The sequence below is a fragment of the Cynocephalus volans genome, chromosome 2 (genome assembly GCF_027409185.1).
Source record: "Cynocephalus volans isolate mCynVol1 chromosome 2, mCynVol1.pri, whole genome shotgun sequence".
In the NCBI taxonomy this organism is placed as follows: Eukaryota; Metazoa; Chordata; class Mammalia; order Dermoptera; family Cynocephalidae; genus Cynocephalus; species Cynocephalus volans.
The window spans coordinates 167,460,210-167,476,118 of record NC_084461.1 but is presented as its reverse complement, the minus strand read 5'-3'; the positions used below and the strand labels follow the sequence as shown (position 1 = coordinate 167,476,118).

Genomic DNA, 15,909 nt, shown 5'->3' with positions numbered 1-15,909 from the left:
TAACGTGTTTGAAAAGAGGAAATGTAGCTTTGTGTCTCTTCCCTGTTCTAGAGCCTCTGAAGGAAAAGGAAAGAGTTTATCAAGTATATAAAATAACAGATGTGCTTAGAGGTCAAAGGACATTTACACCATACTTCTGCCACAGCATATTAATTTCTCAAAATTTTTAAATCATGGGCTTAACTTTAGGATCTAAATTGCTGATATAATTTCTATTTTTTAAAAATGTACCCAAAATTACTAAGGAGATATTGAATAGAAAACTCAGCTGTTAAAATCATTTGCATTGATCTTTCCCTTATTTTTCATCCTTTCTGGAACAATTTAGTCCAAAAGACATTTGGTAGGGCTAAGCAATGTAGGTGTTCACATGGGATAGATTGGGGGCCACAGGACCCCTGAGCAGGGTGAGATGGTTACTCACATGGAGGAGGCAGTGGCCTGGCACAGGCTGCTGAAGCCCAAAGGTGGTAAAAAGGGCATTCATTCCCACAGAGGCTGATCTGGTACAGGATATCAGCAAGTGTAGAGGACATCGGGGGGAGGAGGGATGCAGAGAAGAGAGGACGACAGTAAAAGACTGGTTACTTACAAGGGGTTGATCTAATCATTGTGTGTGTGTGTGTGTGTGTGTGTGTGTGTGTGTGTGTGTGTGTGTGTGTGTATTAAGGATAATGGGTGCAAGAGTTTTTGTTATATGAGAAGGCAAATACAAATGTGAGAAAGGAGAACATCAGAGTGAACCCTGTGGTGTTTTGGAATAGGAGATATTGGTGTGAACTCATAATTTTTGACATATAGGTAGATATAGAAGTAAATGTAATAAATAGTAACACAGTCGGCCCTCTATACCTGCAGTTCCATGTCTACGAGTCCAGCCACCACAGATTGAAAGTATCCAGGGGACAAAAATGGATGGCTGCATCTTTTCTGAACACGTACAGACTTTTTCCTTGTCATTATTCCATTATTTCCTAAACAATACAGTATAACAAGTATTTACATAGCATTAACATTGTATTAGGTATTATAATTAATCTAGAGATGATTTAAAGTAGACAGGAGAATGTGCATAGGTTATATGCAAATACTGTGCCATTTTTATAAGAGACTTGAGCATCTGCAGATTTTGGAATCTGAGGGAAGTCCTGGAACCAATCCCCCATGGATACTGAGAAACAACTGTAAATGTAATACGTGTGTGTGTGTGTGTGTGTGTGTGTGTGTGTGTGTGTGTGTGTGTGTGTGTGTGTGTGTGTGTGTGTGTGTGTTTTATAGCAATGAGCATTCTTAATTTCCAGATCTTGATTTCTAAATACTCTTCTCCACTAAAAGGAACCTGGGCTTCTTGAAGAAATGGCTGATGGAAAGGTGCAAGATGAACCTGGAGCCTGTTGGGCCAGAAAGTAAGGAAGTCCTTTAAAGAAGGACAGGGAAGCCAGCTTGTAGGGTTCTCATGGGCCAAGTCTGGGACAATTTGAGCCTCCAAATAAATAATGATATTAGCAGATTATAATGAACTGAATAACATAGGAATCCACAAGTCCATAGTGAAACACATAATGAAATCAGTAAGTATGATTCGGGAACATGATTTACTCTCACTTATCATTATTCACAAATTCTGTATTTGTGGATTTGCTACTCAGTAAAATTTATTTGTGAATCAAAATTAATATTCATGGCACTTTCACACTCATTCTTGAACATGCGGAGAGCAATGAAAAATTTGAACTGCCCAACACACACCTTCCTAGCTGGGGTCAGATAAGGCAGCTCTCTGCCTTCTTGTTTCAGCTCTCGCACTGTGCACAAGTATTCTTTTTGCAGTCTATTTGGTGCCACATTTTGTAATTTTTGGGCAGTTTGTTGGTGGTTTCACTGTTTAAAATGTCTCCCAAGCATAGTGCTGAAGGCTGTCTATCACTTGTCAGTGCAGGAAGGCTGTGATGTGCCTTATGGAGAAAATACATGTTAGAAAGGCTTCATTTAGGCATGAGTGGTAGATAGTGCTGTTGGCCATGAGTTTAATGTTAATGAATCAACATATATTAAATAGGGTGTCTTTAAACAGAAACACACATGAAGCAAGGTTATGTATTGACAGAAATGTTGTGACCAGAAACTCACAGGAACCTAACCCTGTATTTTCGTAGGAGCAGTGGTCCAGTATTTACTATTTCAGTATTGGTGGTGACTTTGTGGAACATGACTACCTACTGACATAGCAAGAATTGACTGTACGTAGTTTCAGAGTGTCTCCCCACGACATGCTTAATTACAAAGTGGAAAAGAATAACTTGACAGTGGAGGAGCCTGGCAGCTAGTCAAGGTGGACATTATCAGCAATAGTACGAGTCACAGTTATATACCACCTGATAGCATCACCTCTGAGTTTCTCAGCCAAAACTCCATAATATGAACCTAATCATGAGGAAACATTACACAAACCCAGACTGAGGAACATTCTTCAAAATAACTGGACTATAATCTTTGAAAAGCATCACAAGCAAAGAAAAATTTCCATTTTGAAGGAGACTAGAGAGACATAACAATCAAATACAACACAGATTCTGAACTGGATCCTTTTGCTGTTAAGGACTTTATCGGGGCATTGGTGAACATCAAATGAGGACTAGGATTAGACCGTAGTAAAGTATTGTATTAATTTCCCGATGTTGGTAGTTGCATTGTGGTTATGTAAGAAAATCTCTTTCTGAGGGTGTTGAGGCAACTTACTTTCAAATAGTTCAGGAAAATAGTTACTGGCACTGTACTTGGGACTTATTCTGTAACTTTGAGATTGTTTGAAAAAATTTAAATTAGTACACTAGAAAACAAAGATGTGATAAATAGTACTAACAGAGACAAAAGAAGAGATCATTTGCATTTAACTGGCTTGGGCAATCAGAGAACAGTGAAGGTTCTTTGCACCAGTGGAGCATGGCAACAGACTTCACAGAATAGAGACCAGTGTCACATCTGGAGATACCATAGTCTCCTTACTGAAAATAACAAGGCATAGATCATATAGGCAGTAAGAAGAATTTGCATCCTCCTTTATTTTCAGCCTGAAATTTCTTACTGCTATAACCAGTGAGTCAAAAGCAGCAGAGACATTGCTATGACATTAAAAGCTTAATTTTACAGGCTTTATGAAATATCTCTATGGAACATTATCCTAGCCTACCACCAGCTGAGAAAATAAAGACTTGGAGAAAACAAGAGCATTAAAAATAACCTCTGTAAGAAAAGCGTAAAGAGGTCGTGACAGGCAGAATTAAGAACTTGTATATTGTACAGCTGGAAGGTCATAGGATGAGAAAAGCATGACGTTCTGGGTCAGCAACATGAGGCCTGTGAAGGAAACCTCTCCATCATCAGTGCTTCCTGTCACGACCCCGTCACAGTTCTCCTAGGGAGAATTGGCCTGGAGAAGAGTTCACCAGCTCTAATTACAGGTGACCAAACTGTCCATTGTATTTCTCTGTCAATACATTACTTAACAGTGTTTGTGAGGCAGGAGTAGTACAAATGGATGTAGGCTTAGGATTTTTGAAGTGACACTATTGCTTTGCAGATACATGGGGAAATTAAAACTTAGTGGAATACTGTAAAACAAGAGGTAATGGTGAAATCTTTTTAAAAATGTGGAAGTAGTAATGTCCTTGGTGAGTCTGAGGACAATTTTTTTTTTAATTTATTTTATTTTGTCAATATACAATGTGGTCAATTATTGTAGCCCATTACCAAAACCTCCCTCCCTCTCCCCCCTCCCTCCCAACAGCCTCATATCTGTTTGCTTGTCGTATCAACTTCAATGAATTGTAATTGTTGTGTTTTCTTCCCCCCCCAGTTTATTTGTGCATTTATTTATTTATTTTTAGCTCCCATAAATAAGTGAGAACATGTGATATTTCTCTTTCTGTGCCTGACTCGATTCACTTAATATAATTCTCTCTAGGTCGATCCATGTTGTTGCAAATGGCAGTATTTCATTCTTTTTTATAACAGAGTAGTATTCTATTGTGTAGGTATACCACATTTTCCATATCCACTCATCTGATGATGGACATTTGGGCTGGTTCCAACTCTTACCTATTGTAAATAGTGCTGCAATGAACATTGGAGAACAGGTATACCTTCGACTTGATGATTCCCATTCCTCTGGGTATATTCCCAGCAGTAGGATAGCTGGGTCATATGGTAGATCTATCTGCAGCTGTTTGAGGAACCTCCATACCATTTTCCATAGAGGCTGCACCATTTTGCAGTCTCACCAACAATGTATGAGAGTTCCTTTTTCTCCGCAACCTCGCCAGCATTTATCGTTCACACTCCTTTGGATATTAGCCATCCTAACTAGGGTGAGATGGTATCTCAGTGTGGTTTTGATTGGCATTTCCCGAATGCTGAGTGATGTTGAGCATTTTTTCATGTGTCTGTTGGCCATATGTATATCTTCCTTTGAGAATTGCCTATTTAGCTCTTTTGCCCATTTAATGCATTGCTTGTTTTTTTCTTGTAAAGTTGTTTGAGTTCCTTGTATATTCTGGATATTAATCACTTGTCAGATGTATATTTTACAAATATTTTCTCCCACTCTGTTGGTTTAAATCTGTTAATTGTTTCTTTTGCTATGCAGAAGCTTTTTAGTTTGATATAATCCCATTTATTTATTCTTCCTTTGGTTGCCCGTGCTTTTGGGGTCGTATTCATGAAGTCTGTGCCAAGTCCTACTTCCTGAAGTGTTTCTCCTATGTTCTCTTTAAGAAGTTTTATTGTTTTGGGGTGTATATTTAATTCTTTAATCCATTTTGAGTTGATTTTAGTATATGGTGAGAGGTATGGGTCTCGTTTCATTCTCCTGCATATGGATATCCAGTTATCCCAGCACTATTTGCTAAAGAGGCAGTCTCTTCCCCATTGTATAGGCTTGGTGCCTTTGTCAAAGATGAGATGGCTGTAGGTGTGTGGGTTGATTTCTGGATTCTCTATTCCATTGATCAGTGTGTCTGTTTTTATGCCAGTACCGTGCTGTTTTGGTTATTACAGCTTTGTAGTATAGTTTAAAGTCAGGTAGTGTTATGCCTCCAGCTTTATTTTTTTTTTCGCTCAGAATTGCTTTGGCTATTTGTGGTCTTTTGCTATTCCATATAAATGTCTGGATAGTTTTTTCCATTTCTGAGAAAAATGTCATTGGAATTTTGATGGGGATTGCATTGAATTTGTATATCACTTTGGGTAGTATGGACATTTTCACTATGTTGATTCTTCCAATCCAAGAGCATGGGATATCTTTCCATCTCTTGTGTCCTCTTTAATTTCTCTCAGCAGTGGTTTGTAGTTCTCATTATAGAGATTTTTCGCATCCTTGGTTAACTCTATTCCTAAGTATTTTATTTTTCTGGTGGCTATTGTAAATGGGCAAGCTTTCTTGATTTCTCCTTCTGCATGTTCACTGTTGGAGAATAGAAATGCTACTGATTTTTGTGTGTTGATTTTGTATCCTGCAACTTTGCTGAAATCATTTATTAACTCCAGGAGTTTTTTTGTAGAGGTTTTAGGCTGTTTGATATATAGGATCATGTCATCTGCAAACAGGGACAGTTTGACTTCATCTTTTCCAATCTGGATGCCCTTTATTTCCTTCTCTTCTCTGATTGCTCTAGCTAGTACTTCCAACACTATGTTGAATAGGAGTGGTGAGAGTGGGCATCCTTGTCTAGTTCTTGTTCTTAAAGTAAAAGCTTTCAGCTTTTCCCCATTCAGGATGATATTGGCAGTGGGTTTATCATATTTGGCTTTAATTATGTTGAGATACTTTCCATCTATACCTAACTTGTAGAGAGTCTTTATCATGAATGAGTGTTGAATTTTATCAGATGCTTTTTCAGCATCTATAGAGATGATCATTTGGTCCTTGTGTTTGATTTTATTGATATGGTGTATTACATTTATTGATTTGCATATGTTGAACCAACTTTGCATCCCTGGGATGAATCCTACTTGCTCGTGGTGTATAATTTTGCATATGTTTTGCTGTATTCTGTTAGCTAGCATTTTATTGAGGATTTTTGCATCTATATTCATCAAGAATATTGTCCTATAGTTTTCTTTTTTAGTTGTATCTTTACCTGGTTTTGGTATAAGGGTGATGTTTGCTTCATAGAATGAGTTTGGGAGAATTGCCTCTGTTTCAGTGTTTTGAAATAGTTTATAGAGAATTGGTGTCCATTCCTCTTTGAATGTTTGGTAGAATTCTGCTGTGAATCCATCTGGTCCTCAGTTTTTCTTTGTTGGGAGCCTCCTGATAACAGCTTCAATCTCTTTTATTGTTACTGGTCTGTTCAGATTTTCTACATCTTCTTGGCTCAGTTTTGGTAGTTTGTGTGTGTCCAGAAATTTATCCGTTTCCTCCAGATTTTGAAATTTGTTGGCATATAGTTGTTTATAATAGTCTCTAATGATTCCTTGTATTTCAGAGGTATCAGTTGTAAATCACCTTTTTCATTTCTAATTTTTGTTATTTGGGTCTTCTCTCTTCTTTTTTTAGTTAGCCATGCTAATGGTTTGTCAATTTTATTTACCTTTCCAAAAAACCAACTTTTTGATTCATTGATCTTTTGTATTGTTTTTTGGGTTTCAATTTCATTAAGTTCTGCTCTGATCTTTATGATTTCTTTCCATCTGCTCACTTTGGGTTTGGATTGTTCTTGTTTTTCTAGTTCTTTAAGGTGAGGTATTAGGTTGTTCACTTACCATCTTTCCATTCTTCTGAAGTAAGCATTTTATGCAATAAATTTCCCCCTTAGTACTGCTTTTGCAGTATCCCAGAGGTTTTGGTATGATGTATCATTGTTTTCATTAGTTTCAATAAATTTTTTGATTTCCTGTTTGATTTCTTCTTAGACCCATATGTCATTAAGTAGAATGCTGTTTAATTTCCATGTGTTTGTATAGTTTCCAGAATTTCATATGTTATTGATTTCTAATTTTAATCCATTGTGGTCTGAAAAAATACATGGGATAATTCCAATTTTTTTGATTTTGTTGAGACTTGATTTGTGACCTAATATGTGATCTATCCTGGAGAATGATCCATGTGCTGATGAGAAAATGAATATTCTGAGCTTGTCGGATGGAGTGTTCTGTAGATATCTGCCAAGTCCAGTTGGTCTAGAGTATTGTTTAGATCTTGTGTTTTCTGCTGATTCTTTGCCTAGATGATCTGTCTAATATTGACAGTGGGGTGTTCAGGTCCCCTGCTATTATGGTATTAGTGTCTGTTTCCTTCTTTAGGTCTAATAGAGTTTACTTTATAAATCTGGCTGCTCTGACATTGGGTGCGTATATATTTATGATTGTTATGTCTTCTTGATGGATCAATCCTTTTATCATTATGTAGTGGCCCTCCTTGTCTCTTTTTATGGTTTTTAGTTTGAAATCTATTTTATCAGATATAAGAATAGCTACTCCAGCTCGTTCTTCATTTCTGTTTGCATGGTAAATCTTTTTCCATCCTTTCACTCTTAGTCTGTGTGAGTCTTTATAGGTGAGGTGAGTCTCTCGAAAGCAGCATATAGTTGAGTCCTCCTTTTTAATCCAGTCAGCCAGTCTGTGTCTTTTGATTGGGGAATTTAATCCTTTTACATTAAGAGTTGTTATTGAAAGGTGTTGATTTACTCCTAGCATGTTACTGATTTTTGTTTGGATGTTTTAAGTGCCTTTTGTTCCTTTCTTTCTGATTTACTGTTTGTCTTCTATATTTGTTGGTTCCTTGGGTTGTAGATAAACTTTTTTTTTTCCTTCATTGTTGGCATTTTTATTTTACTAGTGGGTTTTGATTTTTCTTGAATTTTTATGGCAGTGGTAGTTATTTTTCAGGTACCAAACCCAGTACTCCCTTGAGAATTTCTTGTAAGGGTGGTCATGTGGTAGTGAACTCCCACAGTTTTTGTTTGTCTGAGAAGTATACTATTTGCCCTTCATCTTGGGAGGATAGCCTTACAGGGTAGAGTATTCTTGGCTGGCAGTCTCTGTCTTTTAGTATTTTGAATATATCATCCCATTCCTTTCTGGCTTTTAGGGTTTGTGATGGAAAGTCTGATGTTAATCTGATTGGGGCTTTCTTTAGGTGATTTGACACTTCTCTGTTGCAGCTTTTAAGATTCTCTCTTTGTCTTTGAGTTTTGCCAATTTGACTATAACATATCTTGGAGATGACCTTTTGGGGTTGAATACAGTTGGGAATCTTTGAGCTTCCTGAATCTGAAGATCTGTGTCTTTTCCTATACCTGGGAAGTTTTCTGCCAGTATTTTGTTGAATATGTTTTCAATGCAATCTCCTTTTTCCTTCCCTTCTGGAATACCCATGACTCAGATATTTGATTGCTTACGGTTGTCTGATTGCTCTCTTAGATTTTCTTCAATGTTTTTAATTCTTTTTTCTTTTTTTTGTCTGCCTGTGTCATTTCAAAAAGCCCATCTTCACGGTCAGAAGTTCTCTCTTCTGCTTCTGCAAGCCTGCTGGTTAAACTCTCTGTTGTGTTTTTTATTTCATTGAATGCATTCTTCAGCTCCACAAGCTCTGCTACATTCTTTTTCAGGGCATTGATTTCTGTGTACATTTCTTCTTTCAGGTCCTGTATACTTTTCATCATTTCATTGTGTTGTCTAGCTGAGTTTTCTTGTATCTCATTTAGTTTCCTTAGGATTATCACTCGAAATTCCTTGTCAGACATCTCAAGGGCTTCTTGTTCTATAGGATCTAGAGCTTTAGAGTTATTACCCTTTGGTGGTATACTTTCTAGATTTTTCATATTTCTGGTATCTTTCCTTTGATGTTTAGTCATTGTGGCAGGGGATTTCACAGTCCACTGGTTCAACACTATTGTCTGGCTAGGATGCTGCTGGGGCTGCCAATTTGGCTTGGCTGCCTCAGTGTCTGCTCCGTCTCCCACTGGCGCCTCAGGTTCATGGTTGCCTCAGGTCTTGAGTCTCTCCGGGGAGGAGCCTCTCTGGTTGGCATGCACTCGGCTGGGCTGGGGATGGAGTCCAGCTACAGCGAGGCCTACCTGCTCAGTCGCACGCTGGCACCACAGGGCATGTGGTCTCCACAGATCTTGGGCCTCTCCAGCAGGGCGCCTGGTCGGTACGCACTCGGCCGGGCTGGGGATGGAGTCAGGCAGCGGTGAGGCCTTCCTTGCTCAGTTGCATGCTGGCACTGCAGGGCGCATGGTCTCCGTGGATTTTGGGCCTCTCTGGCAGGGCAACTCTGTGATCATTGCACACTCGGCCGGGCTGGGGCCTGAGGACAATTTATTGTTTGAAGATAGTGATGATTCAGTTCCTAACACAGTAAATGCCATTGGTAAAGAGAGTCACCTTGATTCTAGCTGTGATGTCAGATTTTTTATGCTTTGGGAGTGATAATTTACTTAACTTTGAATGTGATCAGTTGCTAGATTTTTTAGTACAAAGACTAAATTCTTTTTTTTTTTTTTCTCTCTCCTTTTTTTGGTGGCTGTCTGGGGATCCAAACCCTTGACCTTGGTGTTAGCAGCATCATGCTCTAACCAGCTGAGCCAACCAACCAGCCAAGACTAAATTCTTTATAGTATTTTCCCCTTTGTTTTACTTTTACATTTCTGATGCTTTTAACTTAGGTATGATATTTGTTGTTATACAAGTTTCTATTAGAATTTGTTGTGGTTTTTTTTTTTTTTTTTTTAGTGTAGCTTACTGTGAACTAATGATCAGTAAAGCATTAATGATCTGTAAGCATGGGAAGAATTCCTTCAAATATATTATGTTTCTTTATGTTTTGCATTGGCTATTACTGACCTATGGCTGTGGCTACCTACATAGGAATTTATTCATAATTTATTATATTTTGCTATTTGATTTTTACTTATTTTTTATTTATATACTTTGTATATGCTACATTAAAATCATTCAATTTTATTTTATATTGTGACTTGTATTTTGTTTTCAGTTATCACTGAAATTTAGATTAGGCTTTTGCAGTGCTGAGGTGTAGCATATGAGATTTCATTTACTCGTCAATGTATCATGTCTTGTGTTTCTGCTGTGTATCCAATACATTTCTTTTTTGATCATGTGATTTTATACTTTTTTCCCAACAGACTTTGTGTAGAATATTACTAATTGTTACTAGTTATCTAGAACTTATGTTTTCTTCCTCATTTCCAGCCCTACAGTACTATTTAAATGAGCAAAATAGTGTTTTTCTATGAAACTACTTTAAAACTGCTTTCAATATGTGTTTTAGTAACACGCTTACATTATTTTTCCAAAACTTTCCTTGTAAAATTGTGATGCATCTTTACAAAGCGGTACATTTTATATACATTGACAAATATGTTGTTTGCGTTTTTGCATTCCAGTCCTTGTTAAAGACACAGGATAATCTTCTTGGTTGTAATTTTAATGGCAGCATAGTAGTCTATCATTTTAATTTGTCTTGTTCAGTAACCTGTTCCCATTGTTAGACATTTAGGTTACTTCCCAGTTTCTTTACTGTTTTTTTTTTTAAATCATCCTGACCTTCACTGCAGCTAAAATCCAGGTACGTAGAACGTTTTACTGATGTTAAAGTAACTTTAGAATAGTGTAACCTGTGAGAAGGATTACCTGTGGTAAAGCATCTAAGCGTCTTTTTTTTTTTTTTTTTCATTATTATTACTATACTGCCTTAAATCCTTTCTGGAAAAAGAAGAATATAAATAAGTGTTTCGGTTTTTGCCATGTCTGTTGCCATTGTTTTCCAAAGGGATTATGCCAATTTAGAATACATAGTTACTGTTTTATCACAACCTCTACAGAATTAGATGCTTATGGTATTTTTTTATGTTATTTAAGAGTGTTCATTTGCATTTCCCTAGTTAGTGGCGAGGATAAACTTTTTCCCCTTGTAATAGATTATTATTTGTTTTCCTTCTTACATCAGTTGTCTGTTTATATCTGATTTGCCAGTCATGGAATTTGGATCATAAAGATGGTATTTTTTATTGAAATAGCTCAAAAAAAGTTTGTAAATGTTACCTCATTTGAATTCTGTCTCTCACATGGACAAATAGGAGACTAGGAAACCAAAAGGCCATGTCCATGTTCATGCAGTACACTTTGCTGCATGAACTTTTTTTTTTTTTGTCTTCTTGTGACCGGTAAGGGGATCGCAACCCTTGGCTTGGTGTCGTCCGCACCGCACTCAGCCAGTGAGCGCACCAGCCATTCCTATATAGGATCCGAACCACGGCGGGAGCGCCGCTGCACTCCCAAGCGCTGCACTCTCCCGAGTGCTCCACGGGGCCGGCCCACTGCATGAACTTTGATAGCTGTGTTCTAGTGAAACACTTTCATATCTCTGTTTAAAAACCTTATATTCCACTTGAAGGTGTCTTAAAGTTTGTATTCAGATACTGCTAGAATTTGGAATATCTGGGCTTCCAAAAAGAAACTTGTATCAAGAGCTAGATGGAAAGGGCTGGCTGGTTAGCTCAGTTGATTAGAGCATAGCCGGGCAACACTAAGGTCACAGGTTCAGATCATCAAACCGGCCAGCCACTAAAAAAAAAACCACAAAAGTTCATGAAAGAGTCACATTATCAAGAGCTAGATGAAAAGATTCACATTATAAAGAGCTAGATGGTAAAATTTCAAAGTAAAAGTGCTAAATGTTAATGGGTAGCTTAAAACATTTCATACAAGTATGTGTGAAGAAAGCTGAATGTTTAGACAGTGATAAGTGGCTGAGAAACCTTTTGATTAGGGAAAGGAGGATCATGGGATTTTTTCTCAAAAGTGTTTCTTGTAGCTTCAGTGTTAAAGTTTTAGAACAATTCAGAGAATGTAGAAAACTGCTATCTAAGAAACCTCACTGTGTTTAATTTGGGAGTAGTGGGGAAATGTCTTGCTAGAAAGAAACCACTGGCAAAGAAGAAAAAGTCCTCCCAAGGTGTGTAATCCAGATTTTTATAAGCATAGTGTATTTATTTTTGTTTTAAACCATAGTAAAGAAAAATTATATATGGTTTTCTTTTCTGTGCCTTGAGAAGATCTTCCTGTTTCTATGTAGGTTCACCTAGTGGCAGCTTCTGCCAGTTTACAGGCAACATGCTTGATTGGTGAAGCTGAACTTACAAGGCTTCTGTGGAGATGATTTTAGGAACTATTTTTTAGGGAGAAAGGGAAAATAATCCAAGTGAGAACACAATGTTTCACACTTTTTCTTTTTTTACTATATTTTACTGATAGATTACTTGATGTTTTTTAATTGGTTGTTTACCCCACCCCATTCCCCTCACCTTTTTTTTAAAAACTATTTTACACTTTTTAGTTTTATGACATTTGAGTCAGTAACATCTTACTGGGTGTTTTATGAAGCAGCAGCCCAGTAGAAGATTCTGTACTAGCCCTGAAGGATGCAGTCAGTGATTAAATATGAAATTCTGTCCAGACACACGATGGAACCACATTAAACTGCTGCTGCCTGCAGGCTATTTGACAGCTGTCTGCCTTGATGTGATATTTATATCACTGTGAAGTGTTAGAATAGGAATACCAATTTGCAACCAAAACATGCTTTTGAAGCATGAGAAACTTCAGATAAAAAAAAAGGTATAGACATCACTTTGAAAGGTTTTTGATAAGCAAATTGCAAATTTCAGCACCTCTAAGCTTGAAAAATGTTACCTGCTGAAATAGAAAAATGAATATTCTTGTATGCTCTTTAAGCCAAGAAAGTGAAACTGGATTGAATCAAATTGAGAAACTTAAAAATAATTTTAACTCTTGCCTAGATGGATGTAGCAAGTTCCTCTGTCAGTAATCTCACCTAGAATTTAAACTCCTAGAAGATCATAACTGTGTCTATTTATATATTCCAGATTTGTTTTATGTAATACTTTACACGTAGAAGATGCTTGCCATATATAGAATCATCTCCCCTCATTTTCAGTGAAAGAGACATTATCACTGAAAGTGGCAATTGCTGCATTTCTATTCCTTAATGAGGAAAAACTTCCATCTGGTTTACTCCGGGAATGTCACTGCCAAAGACCATTAAAGCCATGTTGCATTTTTGTAGTGACAGACATAAGTTTAAGGACATTTTTGAACTGTCAGCATCAGTGTAAATCCTTGTGTTACAGGTCCTCACTGACTTGTGCTCTCTGGTAATCAGGGCCCGCTTCAAGGACATGTGACCTGTGCATTCTCATAGGGCCTTGCACTTGGCTTAATACTGTGCTGTCACCATCTTCAGATTATTAATCTTTTTTTTTTAACAAGGGGCCTCATGTTGTTTTTGTACTAGGCCCAACAAATTATGTAGCAGTCTGCTGGTAATTCTTTCTATTATATGGTTCTGCTTACCAACTCTGTATCATAAAACTTTCCTTAGAGAGTTTATTTCTATTGAATTTTTAGTGTCTTTTGGAAGTACCAGTCTGTTATTAAAAGTATTTGTAGTGCCCACCTTCCCTTCCCTTCCCTTCCCATCTCACCTTCCCATTGCCCATGGAGGCAATACCACAGCGATGCTGGCAGCAGCATGCCTGGCACCTGAAAAATGGAGGAATAAGGGTGGGGAGTGCAGAGAGGGCAGCTGGAGTTATTGGGAGATGGGTTACATATGGGGCAGTAAACACAGAGGATGAACATGGAACATCTTGTTGTTCCAGAGAGTAAAGACATAGTCAAAAATGTTGTGAACATGTCAGAAGGACCCAGAAGCCAGCCTAAATGCTCGCCCATTTGCCAAATCTAATTTTAGCAACAAAATAATGTTAATATCAGATTATAACTTGTTAAATAAAATAGGAATCTATGGGTCTGTGCTGATAGAAACAAATGAATAAATAGGGATGAAGGGGCAGGTCTTCCTTACAATACAAGGTCAACTAGCTAATATAGGTGAAATGATAGAAGTAAATAGTCACCATTTGGTGACCATTGTAGGGAAAGTGATACAGACAGGAGTCATCAGTGGGTGCAGGACTGGTAGCTGGAGGTTTCATGGGGAACAGGATATTGGCATAACATTGACATTTCTCCACATGAAGTAATACTCAAATGTGAAGGGGAAAGTGGTGTCCACAGTGGAGATGCCTGGCAGACACAGACTTGGCTGGGCATCCGTAGTGGTGGAATGAGTCAACACAGCATGCCTTTTGATGTGATGCACTGAGAAGAGCACAGCATCATTTCTGAATATTCCTGCCAAGAATTCATGGTCCAAATCTGGTCATGAAGAAACACGGGACACATCCAGGTTGAGAGTCATACTACATAATGAAAGGCTTGCACTTTTTGACTGCCAAGGACATGAGAGACAAAAGACTGAGGAACTGTGATAAGTTGAGAGAGACTAATAAGACATAACAACTAAAGAGAGACATTGTTAGGACATCTGGGGAAATTTGACTAGGGTCTGGTTTTTGAGTGTGGACATAAGTCTTCAACTCCTTTGTGTAAATACCAAGGAGTGCTATTGCTGGATTGTATGGTAAGAGTATGTTTAGCTTTTTACATTCCCACTGCAGTGAACGAGAGTTCCTGTTGCTCCACATCCTTACTAGCATTTGGTGTTGTCCCTACTGGTTCCAGATTTTGGCATTCTAATAGGTGTGTAATGGTATCTCATTGTTGGTTTCATTTGCATTGTAAACATATAATGTGGAGCATCTTTTCATATGCTTATTTTCCATCTGCATATCCTCTTTGGTATAGTATCTGTTAAGGTCTTTGGCCCATTTTTTAATTGGATTTTTTCCTTTTGGTGAGGTTTAAGGGTTCTCAATATTTTGGATAACAGCCCTTATCAGATGTGTTCTTTATAAATATTTTCTCCCAGTCTGTGGCTTTGGGTTCATATTTGTGAAGGGTGTAAAGTCCATGTCTGGGTTCATTTTTTTGCATGTATATGTCCAGTTGTCCTAGCACCTTTTGTTGAAAAGAGTGTCTTTGCTCCATTATATTACTTTTGCTCCTTTGTCAGAGTTTAATTAACTATATTTATGTGGGTCTATTTCTGGGCTCTCTACTATTGTGTACCATTGATCCCTTTACCTGTTCTTTCACCAATACCATACTGTCTTAATTACTATAGCTTTATAGTAAGTCTTGAAGTCAGGTAGTGTTAGTCCTCCAATTTTGTTCTCTTTTAATACTTTGTTGGCTATTCTGGGTCTTTTGCCTCTCCATGTAAATTTTAGAACCAGTTTTTTGATATCCACAAAACAGTTTGCTGGGATTTTGATTGGAAGTGCATTGAATCTATAGATCAAGTCGGGAAGAACTGACATCTTGATGATATTGAGTCTTCCTATCCACGAACATGGAGTATCTCCATTTATTTAGTTCTTTGATTTCATTCATCAATTTTATAGTTTTCCTCATCCAGATCTTGTGCATATCATGGTAGATTTATACCAAAGTATTTTATTTGGGGAGGATGCTAATGTAAATGGTATTATATTTTTAATTTCAAATTTCACTTGTTACAACAAGGTCAAGGGTTTGAATCTCTGTGCCAGCCAACCCTCCCCCTCTCCTTGCCCCCAGAAAATCTCACTTGTTCATTGCTGGTACATAACAATGATCTTTGTATGTTAATCTTGTATTCTACACCTTTGCTGTAATCACTTATTATAGGAGGGTTTTTTATGTAGATTTTCTGCATAGGCAATCATATCATCTGCAAAAAGAGTTTTATTTCTTCTTTCCCAATCTGTATACCTTTTTTTCTTTTCTTGTCTTATTGCGTTAGCTACTACTTTAAATATGATGTTGAATAAGGGTGAAAGGGGATATCTTTGCCTTGTTTCTGATCCTAGTGGGAAAACTTTGAGTTTCTTACCATTAAGTATGATGTTTGTTGTAGGC

General features: G+C 37.5%; 1 protein-coding gene across 1 annotated transcript in view; it reads left to right on the top strand.

The window, feature by feature from the left end:
* Positions 1-15,909, top strand: part of ELP3 (elongator acetyltransferase complex subunit 3) — a 100,885-nt gene that overhangs the window by 42,895 nt on the left and 42,081 nt on the right. The window lies entirely within an intron of this gene.